The following is a 23683-nucleotide window of genomic DNA, read 5'->3' as shown; positions in this document are numbered from 1 at the left end:
ACTTTGAGGGTCATATTATTTCTGTTGAAACAGCTCAACTCTCCCATAGTAGTGTAAAATGTCATAGAGTATATGTAAATGAATTGACATGGCTAAGTTCCAATAATATTTTATTTATCAGACTAACCTCTGATTTAGGTGCTATAAGCTATAAGTCCTAAACAAATATTAGCAAAACTCAGAGCCACACTTTTTAAATTCAAAAACAAACAATATAATTCATCATATTCATTAAAGGAGAAACAAAAACATTCTATCAATAAATTTATAACGTGTCAGAGAAATCTAACACACTCATAATAAAAATGACCAGCATTCTAGCAACAGAATAAAAGAAATTCTCAGTTTGATAAAGTGCATCTACAAAAAACAAAACAAAATAAAACTATAGCTAGCATCACAATATATGTTAAAGAACTGAAAACTTTCCCTTTAAGATTGCAAAAAAGCCATATATGTCTGTTTATCATTTCCATTCAAACTGGAGGTCCTATCCAGTATAATACGTCAAGAGAAAGAAAAAAAATAGTAATACCAATTCAATAGGAAGAAACAGTTACCTATATTCACAGAGGACATAATCTTGTATGTAAAACATCCTAAGGAACAAAAAAGAAAACAATGCAACAAGAAAAAAAACCTACCAGTGCTAGTAAAAGAATTTAGCAAAGTGATAGAATAGTGGGTTAATTTGTGTGTGTGTATGTGTGTGTGTGTGAGACTGAATTGGAATTGCAGTTGCAATATCAGGCACAGCATTATTTTTTTAATAGGATATAGTTACATATAAATTTAATAATGTTTAGGAATTATACAAAGAAAAATACAAATTATAAATTAATAGCAAAGAGGTACCTGGAAAATGCCCATACATTTGCCACCTAAGCATCCTATTTGCACATAACCAATAGAACAAAAGAAAAATTTGAAAGTAAAAAAAAGTTCTGAATGATATTAAAGATACATTATATTATAAATTGTAGCATGTAGCTAAACAAAACCACATTCAGGGAAACCTAAAGAAACTTAAACAAACAGGGATTTATACCCAGTAATAGAATGGAGCACTCAATATTGTTTTGCTGCCAATTCATCCAGTTGATCTATAGATTTGATGCAATACTAATAAATATTTCAGCATGTTGTTTGTAGAAATTGTCCAACTAATTACAAAATGTATGTAAGAACCTCAAAGTACTTAGAATAGACAAAAGTTGAAAAAGAAAAACAATGCTGGAGGAGATATATTATCTGAAATAAAAATTTGCACACATCTACATTTACCAAGCTAGTTAGTATGGTATTAACATAAAGATAGACAACTAGATTAGTGGAACAGAATGGAGTCCAGAAGTTGGTTCACATTTACATGGTCAATTTGTTTTAAAACTTGGCACCAGAATGACTCAATAAAGACATTAAAGTCTTTTCAAAATATATAATGCTGGAACAGTTTGTTCTCTTGTTCTACAAGAAAGCAAGAAAATATCTTCTTAGCCTTAGGTAGGCAATTTCTTTTTCATAGAGGATTGAAGAAACAAACTACAGACTGGGAGAAAATATCTACAGTTCATTTGACAAGGAATCTGTATCCAGAATATATAACTGCTACAATTCAATAATAAAAACACAACCAAATTAAAAATTAGTCAAAAGATACAAAAAATTTCACAAAATAAGATAAATGCCCAATAAGCATATGAACAAGTGACCATTATTAGTCATCAGAGAAATGCAAAATAAGACCTCAGTGAGATATTACTACATATTTACTAGATTTCAAAAAGGCCATCAACCTTCAATGTTGGCATAGATGTAGACATTAGTGATGGGAGAATAAAATGATTAAAGTCATCTTGGAAATTAGCTTCTCAGTTTCTCTTAAAGTTAAACATAAAGTTTTTTTTTTTAACATGACCTAGCTATTCTATACTTAGTTATTTAAACAAGAGAATTGAAAACATATGTACACAAAAAGGTACACAAGGATGTCCATAACATAACAGGGATATTCATAGTTGCTCAAAACAGGAAACATCCAAATGTCCATCAACTGGAGAATGGCTAGGAAAAATGTTGTATATCCAGGTAGTGGAATAACTCTCAGCAAATTAAGACAACAAAGGAATATCCTACTAATATGTACAAAAATTGATAAACGTAAGAAACATTTTTCTATTTAGCTGATCAAAAGAAGCCCCACACTCTGTAGTTAGATTTGAAATTCTGTTATAGTCAAAGAAACTTCTGAAGAAACACAACAATGGTTGCTTCTTGACAGGTAGAGTGGGGAGAGGTGTGGAGTTTGGGAAGAAGCAGAAGGGCTTTTTCTCAAATGATGAAAATATTCTGTATTTTGATAGGAGTCTGAGTTATCATGTGAAAGAATTTTTTAAAATGTGTTGAATTATACACTTAAATTTTGTTCACTTTACTGAATATAAAATATACCTCAGTAAAAAGATCCCCACACCCTGATATATATGTTCAATGTCCAATACAATTTAGAACATATCAGTGAAACATGTTGAAAAGCACTGACCAGATGAGTCTTTGAAGCATTTTAAGCATGGAATTTATATGCTCACACTTTTCAATGATATGTTTGTATTTTTGATAGATCAATAAGGAGACTGCGTAGAGAATGAAATAGAAATGAGCAATACTTGAGATAGAAAGTACACCTAAAATTAAGAAAATTACCTTTCATTTTACCATGCCTTTCATTTTAAAAAATAAACAAAATGGGTGATTTCTCTGGTAAGAATTACAAACCTACAAATAATAGCTAGACAGATGTCTAATTGAGTCAACCTCAGAGAAGTATACAATGAAAATTTAATAACTCAGTAGTCAGTATATTCTTGTGAAAAGTCAAATATCAATGATCTAAAAGTATATGTAGTTATCCATTTTATACATATGAGTGTATATATGGCAATTCCAATCTCCCAATTCATCACACCACTAATAAGAATCTGATATATAAAAAAATAAATAAAATGAAATTCAAAAATTCAAAAATAAAAAAACTAAAAATTAAAAAAATAAAAGAATATTTAGCATTTTTATGAAATAAAAAGATTCATATTTCTACATATTCCATCCCTCATCCTAAAGTCATATTTTGCAAACATTTTGGATACATCAACCGTCTTTAACACGTAAGCTTACAGTTTTCCTTGAGCCTTTGTCATTTTATAATTTTGACATCATGTGTGATAAGTAAATCAAAGAAAAAGGAAAACACATCATCTTTTATATCATTATACTGTTAAATTATAATAGTTATCCACTTAATATATTTAATGATGTTGATACTACTCTCCATACATAAAGATGAATTTAAAGGTTTTCTCTTTTTTGATACTTGCTTTTTTTTTTTTTTTTTTTTTGCTGTACGTGGGCCTCTCACTGTTGTGGCCTCTCCCGTTGCGGAGCACAGGCTCCGGACGCGCAGGCTCAGCGGCCATGGCTCATGGGCCCAGCCGCTCCGCGGCATGTGGGATCTTCCCGGACCGGGGCACGAACCCGTGTCCCCTGCATTGGCAGGCGGACTCTCAACCACTGCGCCACCACGGAAGCCCGATACTTGCTTTTTAATGTACTTCGTAAAATCATTGAAACATTTGACTTGATTTTAAATAAAATTTTTCAGTGACATATTATTATAGTATTGATTTTGTGATTGGTTCTATATTAATTAAAATACCATAACCTCAGCTTGGCTTTTGCTGACAATTCTAATTAAAGATGTTCTTCACGCCCCCCTCACACCTCATCACACAACATGCATTTTCATGAATTACTTTGTTTCATTTTGTCCATGTTAATTATCCTTATCTGAAATATTTTTTGCTTACAAGTTATTTTCTATCTCCACTCACTATTATATACATTTTACAATGGCAGAGATTTTTCTTGTATATGTAACATCCCCAGTGCCTACGATATTGCCAGTTCATATTAAGCACTCTATAAATATTTGAATGAGTGATGAAACAATGAATGAATAAACTTTCTAAAGGTATCTCAGATAGTAGGCATGTATTGCATTTGTTCGATTACATTTCTTTTTTACTTTCATTTGTTAAACAGAAAAGAAAAAATTATGTTGTCAGTTCTTTTTTTCTCGTTTTCCTGACTAATGTTGAGAAGTCTAGGGTGGAAAGGAATCAGAATTGTGGGATTGTAAAAATAATTGTTCAACTTGGTATTTTAAATGATCATAACTACACTCTGATTCGTGTCACAGTGGGAGTAATTCTAGTTTTAAGACATGGATTGGAAAAATGTCAAGCTTCATTTCTTGCAATTTTGCATGTAAGTAGATAAGGAGGTTTAAGAAAAGGTCATTGAGGGCTTCGCTGGTGGTGCAGTGGTTGAGAGTCCGCCTGCCGATGCAGGGGACATGGGTTCGTGCCCCGGTCCGGGAGGATCCCACATGCAGCGGAGCGGCTGGGCCTGTGAGCCATGGCCGCTGAGCATGCGCATCCGGAGCCTGTGCTCTGCAACGGGAGAGGCCACAACAGTGAGAGGCCCGCGTACCGCAAAAGTCATTGAAATTACAACCATTTATTAAAGAAGTGATCTGTAGCCAAAGCCCCAAAGCTTTATATCTTGACGAGCAGAGTAAGAACAGCTAAATCTGGTTCAAGTCAGCTTTAGGTAAAAGATTATTAGATTCCATCAGCCAGTGATTCTGCCTTCTCTCATCGTGTGCAAGAAAAAACAAAACAACTAAACATCCCAGTGCCACACTCTACTTCTCTCATTATGGAATTAATTTTTGTACAAAAATCATATTAATCCAAAGTATTATAGAAAGACTCCAGATGAGCTTATTTACTCAAGAACCAGTTTGAATATGTTCCATCAAATAGTCTGAACAATCGTAGTTCAACCAAACAGCAAAAAAATTTTCCAAAACCATAGGTAGGTACTGGATACTGCTTTAATTTCTGTTAATTAAAAATGCTTGATCTACTATGGCAGATCCTGGTGTAAGATCCTTAAAAGAAAATAATTAATCCATGCAAGTTTGAGATAACACCTAATCTGTAGAGCTTGTGACCTGATTTAATCAAGCTCTGGACATTATTGTTGACCTATCCAAAAAACGTTTTTTTTTTTTTAATTGAAATATAGTGGGTGTACAATCTTATGTTAGTTTCAGGTATACTACATAGTGGTTGTACATTTACATAGATTACAAAATGATCACCATGATAAATCTGGTGACCATCGGTCCCCTCACAAGGAACATGGTTAATATTATTATTATTAACCATATTCCTTGCTTTATATTACATCCCCATGGTTTATTTATTTTATGCCTGGAAGTCTGTACCTCTTAATCTCCGCTACCTATTTTGCACAACTCCTCTACCCTCCTCCAATCTGGCAAACACCTGTTTTTAGCTTTCACCTGTAAGTGAGGTCGTGTGATATTTGTGTTCGTCTCTCTGATTTATTTCACTTAGCATGATAGCCTCTAGATCCATCTGTGTTGTCAAAAAACGCCAAGATTGACACAGTCAGGTAGGTGCGGGCAGGGGAGGGGCCTCACAGAGGCCGGCGAGGGGAGGAAAGCCCTGGGCTGGAGGGATGGCCAAATGTCCTGGCCCGCAGCCCTGAGCGCGGGCGGTGGCGGTGGTGGCGCCGGTGTCGAGATGGTGGCCGTGGCGCGCTGCTTCTGCTGCATCCTGAGGACCCGGGGCCGGGGGCCGGCTCTAGCATGGCCGAGACAGAAGCGCTGCCGAGGCTTCGGAAGACTTCAGGATGCAGAATAAATCCGTCTTTATTTTGGGTGCCAGCGGGGAAACCGACAGAGTACTCTTGAAAGAAACCCTGGAGCAGAGCCTGTTTTCCAAAGTCACGCTGACTGGCCGGAGGAAGCTCACCTTTGACGAGGAAGTTTCTAAAAATGTGAATCAAGAAGTGGTGGACTTTGAGAAATTGGATGACTACGCTTCTGCCTTTCAAGGTCATGATGTTGCATTCTGTTGCCTGGGTACCACCAGACAAAAAGCTGGGGCAGAGGCATTTGTTCGTGTTGATCGAGATTATGTCCTGAAGGCTGCAGAGCTGGCAAAAGCTGGAGGGTGCAAACATTTCAACTTGCTCTCCTCTAAGGGAGCTGACAAGTCAAGCAATTTTTTATATCTGCAAGTCAAGGGAGAAATGGAAGCTAGGGTTGAAGAGTTAAAATTTGATCGTTACTCCATATTTTGGCCCGGAGTTCTATTATGTGATAGGCAAGAATCTTGCCCAGGTGAATGGTTCGTTAGGAAGTTCTATGGCTCCTTACCAGAATCTTGATCCAGCGACCATTCTGTGCCAGTGATGACTGTGGTTAGAGCAATGCTGAACAACGCAGTGAGACCAAGTGACAAGAAGGAACTGCTGGATAACAAGGCCATCCACGAACTGGGGAAAGCTGATGGCTCTCTCAAGCCATGACCACAATGGAGAAATGCTTTCCAGTGTCAGACTCAACACCTATCACCTAACGGTAATTTCAGGATCTTAAAAAAACATGTGCTTTAACTGTGGTTTCACTATTCTCAGTCGCCCAGATCCAATCAAAAAATGATCGTGCTCTGCATCAGCATTTTAGAGCCTGATTCTACATATGTAGAATCACCCTGGGGGCCTTTCAAAAATAGAGATCCAGCAGCTCCTTAGTGGTCTGGTGTCTCTTGTTCGGCACAGAAATGAGAGATTCATAGGCCCTACCTCAGACTTTCTGAATCAGAACTTGGGAGGTATGGGCACAGAAATCTGTTGTTTTATTTAAGCTTCTCTTATGATGCCACTGGTGGGGAGGCCAGCTTTGAAAGCTTGTCTGCAGAGTCACAGCAGCAGTGCAGACTTTATGTATCATGCAGATGAGTTCTGAACAAAAATTGTTGACATTTGTGTCTCTGAGTTACCCAGTGCTGACTGCATGTTAATTGTGTAAGTGAACATTGTGCTTTACTACTTCTTTAGAATATATAATAAAAGTTATTATATAGCCGAGCTTATATAATTCATGGGAGAATTAAATAGAAGAATTAAAATAAATGTACAAGTCGTGGGTGTCCTTACATTGTTAGAAAATGCCTAAGTAACGGTGGTAATATGCAGTAGTTTGGCCAATGGGATGATAGAATAGCAGCTAATACATATCAAGTACTTGCTAATTGCTAGCCTTTACACATACTGTCTGTCCTTTAACCCTGCAGACAATCCTTATAATTCTTACAGGCAGTACTATCATCCCCATATCTTAGGTGGGGAAACTGAGGCTCACTGTGGTTAAGTACCTTGCCCAAGGGCTTAAAGCTGAAGCCTGAAGCTAGGAAATGGCAAAGCCAGGATTCTAACCCAAGTGAGCCTGAATCCATAGCTTCTGTTTTTAACTACTCTGCAAGAGCATCCAGGATCTGTATATTTCCAGGAAGTTACAGTTAATTGTTGCTGGATCAGTACATGCCATGGATGAATAAACTAGAAATGTTTGGGTTTCTCCATTGGTCTAGGATCCCTCTAATGATTAACCACAAAATGTTCCCGTAGCCAGTAAATGTATATTTCAAAGTGCTTCACTTGAAAAACTATGGAAAAGGAAAGGAAGAGGCAGAAGGAAGGGTCAAAGTCAAGAGGAGCACACTGTTAATTTCCATCATGGAACAAAGGAAATTTGTCTTAACTTGTGTGCTGGGGGAAGCAAGGTAATAAATTTCAAGCTTCAGTGGACAAAAAAAAAAAAAAATGGCATGATTTCACTTTTTTAAAGGCTGAGCAATTACAGATATATATGTAATATAATATATACTTTTCTTTATTCACTGAGGTTGCTTCTATATCTTGGCTGTTGTAAATAATGCTACAATAAACATTGGGGTGCGTGTATCTTTTCAAATTAGTGTTTTTGTTTTCTTCTGGTAAATACCCAGAAGTGAAATTGTTATATCATATGGTGGGTTCTATTTTTAATTTTTTGAGAAACCTTCATAATGTTTTCCATTGTGGCTATACCAATTTACCTTCCTGCCTACAGTGCACAAGGGTTCCCATTTCTCCACATCCTCACCAGCACTTGTTATTTGTTGCTTTTTTGATGATAGTCATTCTGACATGTGTGAGGTGGTGTCTCATTGTGGTTTTCATTTACATTTCTCTGATGATTAGTGATGTTGAGCATTTTTTATGTGTCTCTTGGCCATCTGTATGTCATCTTTGAAAAATGTCTGTTTAAGTCCTCTGCCCATTTTTTGAGCAGGTTGCATATTTTTTTGATGTTGAGTCATATGAGTTCTTTGTATATTAACCTTTATAAATACATATATCCTTTTTAAATATTTTCTTCCATTCAGTTATCCACCTTTTTGTTTGGTCAATAGTTCCCTTTGCTGTGCAGAAGTTTTTTGTTTGATGTAGTCCCATTTGTTTATTTTTGCTTTTGCTTCCTTTACCTGAGGTGACAGATCTGAAAGAGTATTGCTAAGACCAATGTCAAAGATTGTACTACCTAGGTTTTCTTCTAAGAGTTTTATGGTTTCAGATCTTACATTTAAGTTTTTAATCCATTTTGAGTTTATTTTTTGTATATGCTGTGAGAAAGTAGTCCAGTTTTATTTGCATGTAGCTGTCCCATTTTCCCAACACCATTTATTGAAGAAGCTGTCTTTTTATTGTATATTCTTTTCTTCTTTGTTGTAGGTTAATTGAACATATAAATGTGGATTTATTTGGGGGCTCTTTATTCTGTTTCATTGATCTATGTGTCTTTTTTGGTGCTAGCACCATACTGTTTTGATTACTGTAGCTTTGTAGTATAGCTTGAAATCAGGGAGTGTGACACCTCCAGCTTTGTTCTGCTTTCTCAAGATTGTTTTGGCTATTCTGGGTCTTTGTTGTTTTCATACAAATTTATAATTATTTATTCTAGTTCTGTGAAAAATGCATTCGTGAATACTGCAATGGGTTATCAAGTTAATTTACTTTATAAAAAATTTACAAAAATTGTTAGTGTCCTTTAATAGATATAATTTTACACATTAAATAGCAGCGTAAATAGTTGCTCTTTGTTAATATCCAAAAATAATGAAAACTGATCAATGACTTCTCTAAAAAATAGCTTTTTGACTGCCATCAGTGAATTTCTGCAAAATAGAATGCAAAATAAATATGTAATTTTCTAATAATAAGCAGATGTTTATTACATATCAGCTATGTGCAAAATATTTTCTCTCAGTACCAGAAAAAAAACAGAAATCATTTAAATCAAATATCAGCAAACCAATTTGTCTTTTTCTAATTGAAGCAAAGTGATATTCATATTTAGTTGTCATGTATGTTTTGAGGTCTACTAATATCCAGTGTTTTTCACATATGAACGAATGAATGTATAGCTAGAAAGGAACCTGCCTAGAATATTTGCTTTTGGTGAAAGACCCATTTTATAGTTACATATTAACTATTATAATCACTTTTTAATTCATAGTATATCCAATTAATATCACAGCATGATATACCCTGATATGAAATGGATTTTCTATGTATATTTTAATGAGATCATGAAGTGAGGTAGGGGTTACCAGGGAAGATATTTATAATGTACTTTACAATTAATAAAATTTAATTTAGTGAATATCTGTGATATAAAGCATACTAGTCAGGTTTCAACCAGAGACATAGAACCAGTAGGAGATGGCTACTAAGAGATTTATTGCAAGAAATTGGCTTACCTCAAATTGCTTCACACTTGCCACCCTCTTCCCAAACAGCTCAGAGAATGATTCCTAATTGTTTTAACCCAATTGTGGTGGTTCAAATATCCTTGACAGTGATTGTGTTAGGCTTAGGTCTCTGATACAATTCTGGAATTCAGCTGTGAAACTTCTTTAAAATATATGCACAAGGATGTTTCTGTAGTTATGACTGATGCCTGGGATGCTGCAACCATTTTGGAAACATAAGAACAAAGGTGAGAATAAAAAAGGAAATGTGGCCCTTGGTGGTGTTATTGAGCCACCCAGTTAACCAACTCTGAAAGCTACCCCATTCTATCATTCAATCATTCATTCATTTATTTGATGATACCTTTTTTGTTGTTAATTCTGTTTGAATTGGAAATTTTCATTAAATGCAGTTTGTAGCCTTTTTTTTTTTTAACATCTTTATTGGGGTATAATTGCTTTACAATGGTGTGTTAGTTTCTGCTTTATAACAAAGTGAATCAGTTATACATATACATATGTTCCCATATCTCCTCCCTCTTGCGTCTCCCTCCCTCCCACCCTCCCTATCCCACCCCTCCAGGCTGTCACAAAGCACCGAGCCAATATCCCTGTGCCATGCGGCTGCTTCCCACTAGCTATCTACCTTACTACGTTTGTTAGTGTGTATATGTCCATGACTCTCTCTCGCCCTGTCACAGCTCACCCTTCCCCCTCCCCATAACCTCAAGTCCGTTCTCTAGGAGGTCTGCGTCTTTATTCCTGCCTTACCCCTAGGTTCTTCATGACATTTTTTTTTCTTAAATTCCATATATATGTGTTAGCATACGGTATTTGTCTTTTTCTTTCTGACTTACTTCACTCTGTATGACAGACTCTAGGTCTATCCACCTCATTACAAATAGCTCAATTTCGTTTCTTTTTATGGCTGAGTAATATTCCATTGTATATATGTGCCACATCTTCTTTATCCATTCATCCGTTGGTGGGCACTTAGGTTGTTTCCATCTCCGGGCTATTGTAAATAGAGCTGCAATGAACATTTTGGTACATGACTCTTTTTGAATTTCAGTTTTCTCAGGGTATATGCCCAGTAGTGGGATTGCTAGGTTGTATAGTAGCTCTATGTTTAGGTTTTTTAAGGAACTTTCATACTGTTTTCCATAATGGCTGTATCAATTTACAGTCCCACCAACAGTGCAAGAGGGTTCCCTTTTCTCCACACCCTCTCCAGCATTAATTGTTTGTAGATGTTTTGATGATGGCCGTTCTAACTGGTGTGAGGTGATATCTCATGGTAGTTTTGATTTGCATTTCTCTAGTGTTTAATGATGTTGAGCATTCTTTCATGTGTTTGTTGGCAATCTGTATATCTTCTTTGGAGAAATATCTATTTAGGTCTTCTTCCCTTTTTTGGATTGGGTTGTTTGTTTTTTTGATATCAAGCTACATGGACTGCTTATATATTTGGGAGATAAATCATTTGTCAGTTGCTTCGTTTGCAACTATTTTCTCCCATTCTGAGGGTTGTCTTTTCATCTTGTTTATACTTTCCTTTGCTGTGCAAAAGCTTTTAACTTTCATTAGGTCCCATTTGTTTATTTTAGTTTTTTTTTCTATTCCTGTAGGAGGTGGGTCAGAAAGGATCTTGCTGTGATTTATGTCATGGAGTGTTCTGCCTATGTTTTCCTCTAAGAGTTTTATAGTGTCTAGCCTTACATTTAGGTCTTTAATCCATTTTGAGTTTATTTTTGTGTACGGTGTTAGGGAGTGTACTAATTTCATTCTTTTACATATAGCTGTCTGGTTTTCCCAGCACCACTTCTTGAAGAGGCTGTCTGTTCTCCATTGTATATTCTTGCCTCCTTTATCAAAGATAAGGTGACCATATGTGCATGGGTTTATCTCTGGGCTTTCTAGCCTGTTCCATTGATCTATATTTCTCTTTTGTGCCAGTGCCATGCTGTCTTGATTGCTGTAGCTTTGTAATATAGTCTGAAGTCAGGGAGCCTGATAACTCAGGCTCTGTTTTTCTTTCTCAAGATTGCTTTGGTTATTTGGGGTCTTTTGTGTTTCCATACAAATTGTGAAAATTTTTGTTACACTTCTGTGAAAAATGCTATTGGTAGTTTGATAGGGATTGCATTGAATCTGTAGATGGCTTTGGGTAGTAGACTCATTTTCACAACGTTGATTCTTCCAATTCAAGAACATGGTATATTTCTCCATTTGTTTGTATCATCTTTAATTTCTTTCATCAGTGTCATAGTTTTCTGCATATAGGTCTTTTGTCTCTTTAGTTAGGTTTATTCCTAGGTATTTATCCTTTTTGTTGCAATGGTAAATGGGAGTGTTTCCTTAATTTCTCTTTCAGATTTTTCATCATTAGTACATAGGAAGGCAAGAGATTTGTGTGCATTAATTTTGTATTCTACTACTTTACCAAATTTATTGATTAGCTCCAGTAGTTTTCTGGTAGCATCTTTAGGATTCTCTATGAATAGTGTCATGTCATTTTCAAACAGTGAGAGCTTTCCTTCTTCTTTTCTGATTTGGATTCCTTTTATTGTTCTTCTCTCATTTCTGTGGCTAAAACTTCCAGAACTGTGTTGAACAATAGTGGTGAGGGTGGGCAACTTTGTCCTGTTCCTGATCTTAGTGGAAATGGTCTCAGTTCTTCACCATTGAGAATGATGTTGGCTGTGGGGTTGTTGTATATGGCCTTTATTATGTTGAGGTAAGTTCCCTCTATGCCTACTTTCTGGAGGGTTTTTAATCATAAATGGGTATTAAACTTTGTCGAAAGGTTTTTCTGCATCTATTGAGATGATCGTATGTTTTTTCTCCTTCAATTTTTTAAATATGGTGTATAACGTTGATTGATTTGTATATACTGAAGAGTCCTTGCATTCCTGTGATAAACCCCACTTGATCATGGTGTATGATCTCTTTAATGTGCTGTTGGATTCTGTTTGCTAGTATTTTGTTGGGGGTTTTTGCATCTATGTTCATCAGTGATATTGGTCTGGAGTTTTCTTTTTTTGTGACATCTTTGTCTGGTTTTGGTATCAGGGTGATGGTGGCCTCGTAGAATGAGTTTGGGAGTGTTCCTCCATCTGCTATGTTGTGGAAGAGTTTGAGAAGGATAGATGTTAGCTCTTCTCTAAATGTTTGATAGAATTTGCCTGTGAAGCCTTCTGGTTCTGGACTTTTGTTTGTTGGAAGGTTTTTAATCACAGTTTCAATTTCAGTGCTTGTGATTGGTCTGTTTATATTTTCTATTTCTTCCTGCTTCAGTCTCAGAGGTGGTGCTTTTCTAAGAATTTGTCCATATCTTCCAGGTTGTACATTTTATTGGCATATAATTGCTTGTAGTAATCTCTCATGATCCTTTGTATTTCTGCAGTGTCAGTTATTACTTCTCCTTTTTCATCTCTAATTCTATTGATTTGAGTCTTCTCCCTTTTTTTCTTGATGAGTCTGGCTAATGGTGCATCAATTTTCTTTATATTCTCAAAGAAGCAGGTTTTAGTTTTATTGATCTTTGCTATCGTTTCCTTCATTTGATTTTCATTTATTTCTGCTCTGATCTTTATGATTTCTTTCCTTCTGCTAACTTTGGGGTTTTTTTGTTCTTCTTTCTCTAATTGCTTTAGGTGTAAGGTTAGGTTGTTTATTTGAGATGTTTCTTTTTTCTTGAGGTAGGATTGTATTGCTATTAACTTCCCTCTTAGAACTGCTTTTGCTGCATCCCATAGGTTTTGTGTCATTGTGTTTTCATTGTCATTTGTTTCTAGGTATTTTTTGATTTCCTCTTTGATTTCTTCAGTGATCTCTTGGTTATTAAGTCGTGTATTGGTTAGCCTCCATTTGATGGTATTTTTTACAGATTTTTTCCTGTAATTGATACCTAGTCTCATAGTGTTATGGTTGGAAAAGATATTGGATATGACTTCAATTTTCTTAAATTTACCCAGGCTTGACTTGTGACCCAAGATATGATCTATCCTGGAGAATGATCCATGAGCACTTGAGAAGAAAGTGTATTCTGTTGTTTTTGGATGGAATGTCTTATATATATCAATTAAGCCCATTTTGTTTAATGTATTATTTAAAACTTATGTTTCCTTATTTATTTTCAATTTGGATGATCTGTCCATTGGTGAAAATGGGGTGTTAATGTCCCCTAATATTATTGTGTTACTGTCGATTTCCCCTTTTATTGCAGTTAGCATTTGCCTTATGTATTGAGGTGCTCCTATATTGGGCACATAAATATTTATAATTGTTATATCTTCTTCTTTGATTGATCCCTGGATCATTATGCAGTGTCCTTCTTTGTCTCTTTTACTAGTCTTTATTTTAAAGTTTTTTTTGTCTAATGAGAGAATTGCTACACCAGCTTTCTTTTGATTTTCATTTGCATGGAGTATCTTTTTCCATCCCCTCACTTTCAGTCTGTATGTGTCCCTAGGTCTGAATTTTGTCTGTTGTAGACAGCATATATATGGATCTTCTTTTTGTATCCATTCAGCCAGTCTATGTCTTTTGGTTGGAGCATTTAATCCATTTACATTTAAGGTAGTTATGGATGTGTATGTTTCTATTGCCATTTTCTTTATTGTTTTGGGTTTGTTATTATAGATCTTTTCCTTCTCTTGTGTTTCCTGCCTAGAGAATTTCCTTTAGCATTTGTTGTAAAGCTGTTTTGGTGGTGCTGAATTCTCTTAGCTTTTCCTTGTCTGTAAAGGTTTTAATTTCTCTGTCGAATCTGAATGGGATCCATGCTGGAAAGCGTAATCTTGGTTGTAGATTACTTTCATCACTTTAAATATGTCCTGCCAGTCCCTTCTGGCTTGCAGAGTTTATGCTGAAAGATCAGCTGTTAACCTTATGGGGATTCCTTTATGTTATTTCTTGCTCTTCCCTTTTTGCTTTTAATATTTTTTCTTTGTATTTAATATTTGATAGTTTGATTAATGTGTATCTTGGCATCTTTCTCCTTGGATTTATCCTGTATGGGACTCTCTGTGCTTCCTGGACTTGATTGACTATTTCCTTTCCCATATTAGGGAAGTTTGCAATTATTATCTCTTCTAATATTTTCTCAGTCCACTTTTTATTTTTTCTCTTCTTCTTCTGGGACCCCTATAGTTTGAATATTGGTGCATTTAATGTTGTCCCAGAGGTCTCTGAGACTGTCCTCAATTCTTTTCATTCTTGTTTCTTTATTCTGCTCTGTGGTAGTTATTCCCACTATTTTATTTTTCAAGTCACCTATCCGTTCTTGTGCTGCAGTTATTCTGCTAGTGATTCTTTCTAGAGAATTTTAATTTCATTGATTTGTTGTTCATCATTATTTGTTTGCTCTTTAGTTTTTCTAGGTCCTTGTTAAATGTTTCTTGCATTTTCTCCATTCTATTTCCAAGATTTGTATCATCTTTACTATCATTACTATGAATTCTTTTTCAGGTAAGCTGCCTATTTTCTCTTCATTTTTTCAGTCTGGTAGGTTTTTACCTTTCTCCTTCATCTGCTGTGTATTTCTCTGTCTTCTCATTTTGCTTAACTTACTGTGTTTGGGGTCTCTTTTTCGTGGCTGCAGGTCGTATTTCCCATTATTTTTTGGTGTCCACCCCCAGTGGATAAGGCTGGTTCAGTGGATTGTGTAGGCTTCCTGGTCGAGGGGACTTGTCCCTTTGTTCTGATGGATGAGAGTGGATCTTGTCTCCCTGGTGGGCAGGACCACATCTGCTGGTGTGTTTTGTGCTGTCTGTGAACTTATTATGATTTTAGGCAGCCTCTCTTCTATTAGGTGGGGTTGTGTTCGTCTCTTGCTAGTTGTTTGTCATAGGGTATACAGCACTGTTGCTTGCTGGCTTTTGAGTGGAGCTGGGTCTTAGCGTTGAGATGGAAATCACTGTGAGGTCTTTCACTGTTTGATGTACGTGGGGCTGGGAGGTCTCTGGTGGACCAATTGTCCTGAACTCAGATCTCCCACCTCAGAGGCTCAGGCCTGAAAGCCGGCCGGAGTACCAACACCCTGTCAGCCACTCGTCTCAGAAGAAAAGGGAGAAAAAAAAAAGAAAGAAAGAAAGAGTAAAATAAAATAAAGTAAGTTATTAAAGTAAAAACTAAAAAAAATGATTAAAACTAGAAAAGTAATACAAATAGAAAGAAGAGAACAACCAAACCAAAAAACAAATCCACCAATGTAACAAACGCTAAAAACTATACAAAAGTAAATAAATAAATAAACGGACAGACAGAACCCTAGGACAAATGGTAAAAGCAAATCTATACAGACAAAATCACACGAAGAAGCATACACATACACACTCACAACAAGAGAAAAAGGAAAAAATATATATATATAAAAAAAGAGAGCAACCAAATCAATAAACAAATCTACCAATGATAATGAACTCTAAATACTAAACTAAAATAAACATAAAAGCAGAAACAAATTAGATGCAGAATGCAAAGCCCAAGTCTACAGTTGCTCCCAAAGTCCACCACCTCAATTTTGGCATGATTCGTTGTCTATTCAGGTATTCCACAGATGCAGGGTACATCAAGGTGACTGTGGAGATTTAAACTGTGCCTCCTGAGGCTGCTGGGAGAGATTTCCCTTTCTCTTCTTTGTTGGCACAGCTCCTGGGGTTCAGCTTTGGATTGCCCCACCTCTGTATGTAGGTCGCCTGAGGACATCTGTTCCCTACCCAGACAGGATGGGGTTAAAGTAGCTGATTAGGGTGCTCTGGCTCACTCAGGCTGGGGCAGGTTGGGGTATGGAATGCAGGGCTAACCTGTAGCAGCAGAGGCCAGCGTGATGTTGCAACAGCCCTTGGCATGCCATGTGTTCTCCCAGAGAAGTTGTCCCTGGATCACAGGACCCTGGCAGTGGCGGGCTGCACAGGCTCCCGGGACGGGGGTGTGGATAGTGACCTGTGCTCACACACAGGCTTCTTGGTGGTGGCAGCAGCAGCCTTAGCATCTCATGCCCGTCTCTGGGGTCTGCACTGACATCCACGGCTTGTTCCCATCTCTGGAACCCGTTTTGGTGGTGCTCTGAATCCTCTCTCCTTACGTACCCCGAAACAATGGTCTCTTGCCTCTTAGGCAGTTCCAGACTTTTTCCTTCACTCCCTCCCAGCTAGCTGTGGTGCACTACCCCCCTTCAGGCTGTGTTCACACAGCCAACCCCAGTCCTCTCTCTGGGATCCAACCTCCAAAGCCCGAGGCTCCGCTCCCAGCCCCTGCCTGCCCCGGTGGGTGAGCAGACAAGCCTCTCAGGCTGGTGAGCGCTGGTCAGCACTGATCCCCTGTGCAGGAATCTCTCCACTCTGCCCTCTGCACTCCTGTTGCTGCTCTCTCCTCCGTGGCTCCAAAGCTTCCTCTCTGCCCACCCCCATCTCCACCAGTGAAGGGGCTTCCAAGTGTGTGGAAACTTTTCCTCCTTCACAACTCCCTCCCAGAAGTACAGATCCTGTCCCTATTCTTTTGTCTCTGTTTTTCCTTTTTTCTTTTGCCCTGCCCAGGTACATGGGGATTTTCTTGCCTTTTGGGAAGGCTGAGGTCTTCTGCCAGCGTTCAGTAGGTGTTCTGTAGGAGTTATTCCACATGTAGATGTATTTTTGATGTATTTGTGGGGAGGAAAGTGATTTCCACATCTTACCTCTCCACCATCTTGAAGGTCACTCCCTGAAACAGATTCTTATACTGCCTCTCATACAGAAGTTTTTCTCTCTCTTGATCTAATACTCATGCATAGTTTGTCTTGGAATGTAGTTCTAAGGAGTGTATTATTTGAAATAAAGTGATTGAAAAAAATTTCTTTGGTTATTGATGTTTAGATAGGAGAGATTGTGTTTGTGACCAGCATTTTTAAAACAATGTCTCACAAATCTAGTACAGATTTTACTCATTCAAATAATTCAGCAATGAAAAATTTTTATAAGTTTTGGATAGCTGTTCAAATATGTGAAAATGACATCATGAGAAAGTTATTTAAAAAAACAATTATTGCCCACACAATAATTGTTTAGAGAATAACTGGAGTTGCACATACATTTTTGCAAGCTAGCACAGCCGTTGTTTTTCTCCTGAAATGCAAGATAGCGGAGTTGCAACTGACCACCCACAAGTTTGATCAATCTAACAAACACCTCCAAACTTTTCCTGGAGTTCATGACTTTTCATTAGCAAACCCCAGTCTTAAATTCTTGTCTACAAAAATGGTTATTTCCACTTGATAGAAAATTGTAGTTTACAAAACTCACAATAGCCCCACTGAATTTAAATTGGATTTTAGCTGTACTCTAAAACTAGTAAAACTATGTTGTTTATTAAAACCATATTTTTGAATTAAGCTCCTGGAAGGATTCAGATTGCACACAGCACTATTGTGTGGGGAAGTGCTGTAATTCTCAAGAAGTGGTGCATTTTCAGTTCCAGACATGAGTTTCTATGACAAATTCACATTTTCATTTGATCATCTAGTAAATAACAACATAAAATCCTTCACAAATACTAGAATTACAGCTATATAATCCTCTAGGTACTCTTAATTTGGAGAGGCTTGTTTTGATCATTTTTAGGGAATGGATATATGATTTTCTGTGGTAATACTTATTAAATTATTTAGGATAAACTTCAGATATTTTAGACATTTTTGATGAATGTAATATATATTTAGTTGGTTCTGTCCCACATTTATTTTTTGCATTTCAGATTGTAATATAAAAGCATCTATTGTTCTAAAGATGAATTTGGAATTTGGAAACTCTAGAATTCAGCCAAATTGAATAATTTATTTTTCTATTTCAAATCTCCATCTACTTTTAAATGCATTCTGTTTTATAATTTTACATGAACTAGTGTGATCACAATCCTCCTCAACCTCCTTTTTAAAGCACATTTTCTTTTTGGATTAACTAACACAGTAATCTTTTGGCTTCTATCTTACTGTTTTCTCTCTTGCCTCTTCGTTTTCTATAAAGCCAGTTGTTGGCATCCTTCAAGGCGCAACGCTGGGCCCTTAGCCATCTCATTCTCATGCATTGCTTTAATTGTCACCTAGATATAGAGAATCTGTCTATATAGATCTTCCCATGCACCTTTTCACTGAATTCTTCACTTAACTCACAATCTGTCCCCTATTCTGCTGTGTGGTTTTCTTCCATTGTTTACTATCTTAGTAAATAGTATCACTGTTTACTCCACTGAAGGAACAGAACATAATTATCATTCTTGACACCCTTCAGAGTCTAGTCCATTAACCCAATCCATCAAATGTTTTATTGTAGTTACTGCTTAGACATTTTTGCTCTACTTCTACTGCATATTTCAAAACCCCAGTTACAGTTATGTCTCCCTTGCATCCCTTTACCTTCAGTTGCTCTATTTGTACACACATTCTGTTTCTACGTTGCAAATACATCCTCTGCATTTCTGCCAGAACAATATCGTCAAAATACAAATCTGAATATCCTTCTTTGCCTAAAATCTTCCAGTCAGTTCTTTCTGTCCTTTTGATAAGGACAGACTTCTATAACATGTTCTAAGAGATCTCACTTGCTCTGTTTCTTACCTACCATTTTGACTTCTCCCCTACTGTAGCTCCTTTCATTCTTTTCTCTTCAAATTTTATGACCTTGTTTTATTCCTCATAGTTCCGATGTTTCCATCAACCATAGATATACTGAAAATGTTGTTCCCCCTTCTTTATCGAAATGTTTTGGCTGCAAGTAAGGGGTAAATACAAATCTATTGGCTTATTCAATGGCAACATATTATATCCTGTAATGAGTCAAGGGCCACTCAGAAAGTGTTAATGTCATGAAAGCCATTTCCAGTCATTCTCCTCTATCATTCCCAGCTAATATGCTTCCTCTTGGGTTATCATCTCTCAGGATTTAATGATGGAGGCAGCAATTCTGGTAATAATATTCCTCTTATAATATCTAAAGATAGAAGTAAGTTGCCATCTTCCTTGTGTGTCATTTTAATATACAGAAAGCCCTGAAGTTTCCTAGATAATTTACTCATATATATAACTGACCAAAATTTACATTATATGCCTATGAATAAAACATCAATACAAACAATATGGGACATTCCAGGGCCTTCCTTGGTATTCTCAGTTAAATAAAACTCAACCTATTATAAGGTTTCTGAAGTCTCTCTTGATTTCTCAACTCTTTTAACTCCAGTTTGAAGAGGGTAGTTTCCCGATGATCCTGGTCAAAGTCCAAGGGTTGGGCTTCCCTGGTGGCGCAGTGGTTGAGAGTCCACCTGCCGATGCAGGGGACATGGGTTCGTGCCCTGGTCCGGGAGGATCCCACATGCCGCAGAGCGGCTGGGCCTGTGAGCCATGGCCGCTGAGCCTGCGCGTCCGGAGCCTGTGCTCCGCAACGGAAGAGGCCACAACAGTGCCTGTGTACCGCAAAAAAAAAAAAAAAAAAGTCCAAGCATTTCCTTATTCAACCCAGCCCCTATTTACAGAATAGAGACTCTACCCTGTTTAACTATAGGGTATAGAGGTTATACCCTGTCTAAAGAGGGTCTACCTTTGGCCCTGCCTAGAGGCATTGCAAGCCAAAATTAATAGGGCCTTGACTGTCTTTGTCCCAGCTGGCTTATAGGGTAGAGGTTTCCATACTGGTAGAGGCAAGCAGGAAAGATAACAGGCTACCACCCCCCCCAATGCCCAGAGTAGTGGTTCAGAGATTTTGGCCAAAGATTTTGGCTAGGTGGGAGAGGCAGTCTGTGAGAAAAGAGAGATCAGAGATCTCCCCAAAGGAGCTGATTTCATGGGAAGTTCATGCCTAATAATGCTCTCAAAAATACTAGTTCCTCTTAATAAAGAATAACAAGCTTAACCAAGTGGGCCATTATTCCCACTTCCAGCTCAGAAGAAGTGGCACAGAGGTTATTTCCAGGGGGAAGAGGCAGGCCATAAGAACATAGAACTCAAACTTTCCACAAAAAGAAATGATTTTATTTAGAACAGTGTGGGGAAATTCAAGCCTAACAGTGCTCTTGAAAACAATAGAGATGTTGGCTGTTAGCAATTAAAAGAAATATGGCAGCACCATGAGAGAAATAAGCTAAACTGTAGGCAGGCTAGTTTACCAAAAAGAACCAGAGAAAGAGGCAGCTAAGTAGAGCCTTTTTGATATCAAAACAAACCTTGAAGACTGACCTCAAAAACTACTTCTGCAAAAGGGGCCCAAATTTAATTGGATCAGACTAGGGAATTGTTTATGCTCCAAGGCATTGTCAAAAACAGTGAAACAACTAACTATTAGTTAATGGAACTGAGTGTAATACCAAATGGGAAAGATAGTTTAATAGAGAGATCAGAGAAAGAAACAGTTTTTAAAAGCCCTGCTAAAACCATTGTCATCTCAGAGTGAATGTGCATACTCCCATAGCTGCATGCTTTGAGATACAACACCAAATGATTCACTCAGCTGACTTCTGTGCAGAAATTGACAACCTGATTCTAAAATTCCTATGGAAATTCAAGGGACTTGAATAGTTAAAACAATCTTGAAAAATAAAGTTAGATGACTTATACATCCGGATTTTAATACTTACTGCAATGGTACAATAATCAAAATAGTGTGATGCTAACATAAGGATAGTCATATAGATCAGTAAATTTAAAAAATTAAAATTAAAAATTAGTTACATTAAATTAAAAAATTAGTTACATTATATATATTCTTCTCAAGTACACAAAGATCCTACATTAGACCACAGAATAAGCCTTAACAAATTTAAGAAGATTGACATCATACCAAGTACCTTTTTTAGCCACAGTAGTGTAAACATAGAAATCAATAATAGGAGGAAAATTTAAAAATTCACAAATATGTGGAAATTAAACAACACACTCCTGAACAACCAATGGGTTGAAGCAGAAATCAAAAAGGAAATCAGAAAGTATCTTAAGGCAAATGAAAATGAAAACATAGCCCACCAAAACTCACGTAATGTAGGAAAAGAAGTTCTAAGAGGAAGTTTATAGCAATAAATACCTACATTAAGAAAATAAAAATCTCAAATAAACAACCTTAATCTGCACCTTAAGGAACTAGAAAAACATATGAAGCATCAAAAAGAATAGTAAATCTTAAGAGTTATCGTCACAAGGAAAAAAATTTTCTATTTCTTTAATTTTGTATCTGTTTGAGATGATGAATATTCATTAAACTTATTGAGGTTATCATTTCATGATATATTTAAGCCAAATCATTATGCTATCCACCTTAAACTTATACAGTGCTGTGTATGTCCATCATTATATATATCAATAAAACTGGAAAAGATAGAATAAATACTTAGGAATAAATTTAACAAAGGAGGTGAAAGATCTGTACACACAAAAATATAAGACACTGCTGGAAGAAACTAAAGAAACCGCAAATAAATAAGAATATACTCTGTGTTCATTGATTAGAAGAATTAATATTGCTAAAATATCCATACTACCCAGACGTCTACAGACTTTTCACAAATAGAAAAAAAGTCCCTTTAATTTATATGAAACCACAAAAGACTACAAACACCCAACATAATCTTGAGCAAGAAAACAAAGCTAGAGACATCATACTACCTTATTTCAAAATGTATTTTAAAAACTATAGTAATCAAAACAGTATGGTACTGGAATACAAATAGACTCATAGATCAATGGAACAGAATAGAGAGCCTAGAAGTAAACACAGGCATATACAGTCAAGTAATCTTTGACAAGGGTGCCAAGAATTCATAATACAGAAAGGATAGTTTCTTTAATAAATGGTGTTCGGAAAATCAGATATCCACATACAAAAATGAATTGGATCCTTTTCTTATACCATACATATTCAACTCAAAATGGATTAAAGCCTTAAATAAAGGACCTGAAGTTGTAAAATTCCTAGAAGAACATATAGAGAATAAGCTCTTTGACAATAGTCTTGTAAATCATTTTTTGGATATGACACCAAAAGCGCAGGCAACAAAAGCAACAATAAACAAGTGGGACTACTACATCAAGCTAAAAAGCTTCTGCACAGCTAAGGAAACAACATTAAAAGGTAGCCTACATAGTAGGAGAAAATATTTGCCAACCATCTGTCTGGTTGAGTTATTAAGCAAAATATGTATAACTCAATAGCAATTATACAAAAAAATAATTAAAAAATGGGCAAAGTAACTGAATTTCACCAAAGAAGACATACAGATGGCCAACAGGTACATGAAAACGTGCTCAACATCACTAATCATCAGGGAAGTGCAAATTAAAAACACAACGAGATATCACCTCACTCATGTTAAGGAGGATGGCTATTCTCAAGAAGACAGGAGATAACAGTTGCTGGCAAGGATGTGGGGAAAAGGGAACCTTTGTGCACTATTGGTGGGATGGTAAATTACTACAGTCATTATGGAAAATAGAATGGAGATTCCTCACAAAATTAAAAACAGAACTACCATATGATCTAGCAATCCCATTTCTGAGTATATATCCAAAGGATATGAAATTAGTATCTTAAAGAGATACCCACACTCCTGTATTCATTGAAGCATTGTTCACAATAGTCAAGATATGGAAATGACCTAAGTGGCTGTTGAGTGATGAATGGAAAAATAAATTGGGAGATTACAGATATATCAATAGATATGAATACACACATATGTATTACCCATATATAAGTATATATTATATGTAATATATTAAATGTATGTTATGTTACATATAGGTATATATACATACATGAATGTATATTTATATAAATATATACTGTTGATCCTTGAACAACATGGGTTTGAACTGCGTGGTAGACACAGAAAGACAAATACTGCATGATATCACTTATATGTGGAATCTTAAGTCAGACTCATAAAATCAGAGAGTAAAATGGTGGTTGCCAGGGGCTAGGGGGTGGGGGAAATGGGAA

At 36.5% G+C, this 23683-nt stretch overlaps 1 pseudogene; it reads left to right on the top strand.

Moving 5' to 3' along the window:
- Positions 1-5699: 5699 nt before the first annotated feature.
- LOC137223081 (oxidoreductase HTATIP2 pseudogene) lies at positions 5700-6462 on the top strand (annotated as a pseudogene).
- Positions 6463-23683: the final 17221 nt, after the last annotated feature.

The sequence above is a fragment of the Pseudorca crassidens genome, chromosome 4, assembly GCF_039906515.1.
Source record: "Pseudorca crassidens isolate mPseCra1 chromosome 4, mPseCra1.hap1, whole genome shotgun sequence".
NCBI lineage: Eukaryota > Metazoa > Chordata > Mammalia > Artiodactyla > Delphinidae > Pseudorca > Pseudorca crassidens.
Note: the sequence above shows the minus strand (reverse complement) of the source record. Positions and strands in the feature narration are given on the sequence as shown.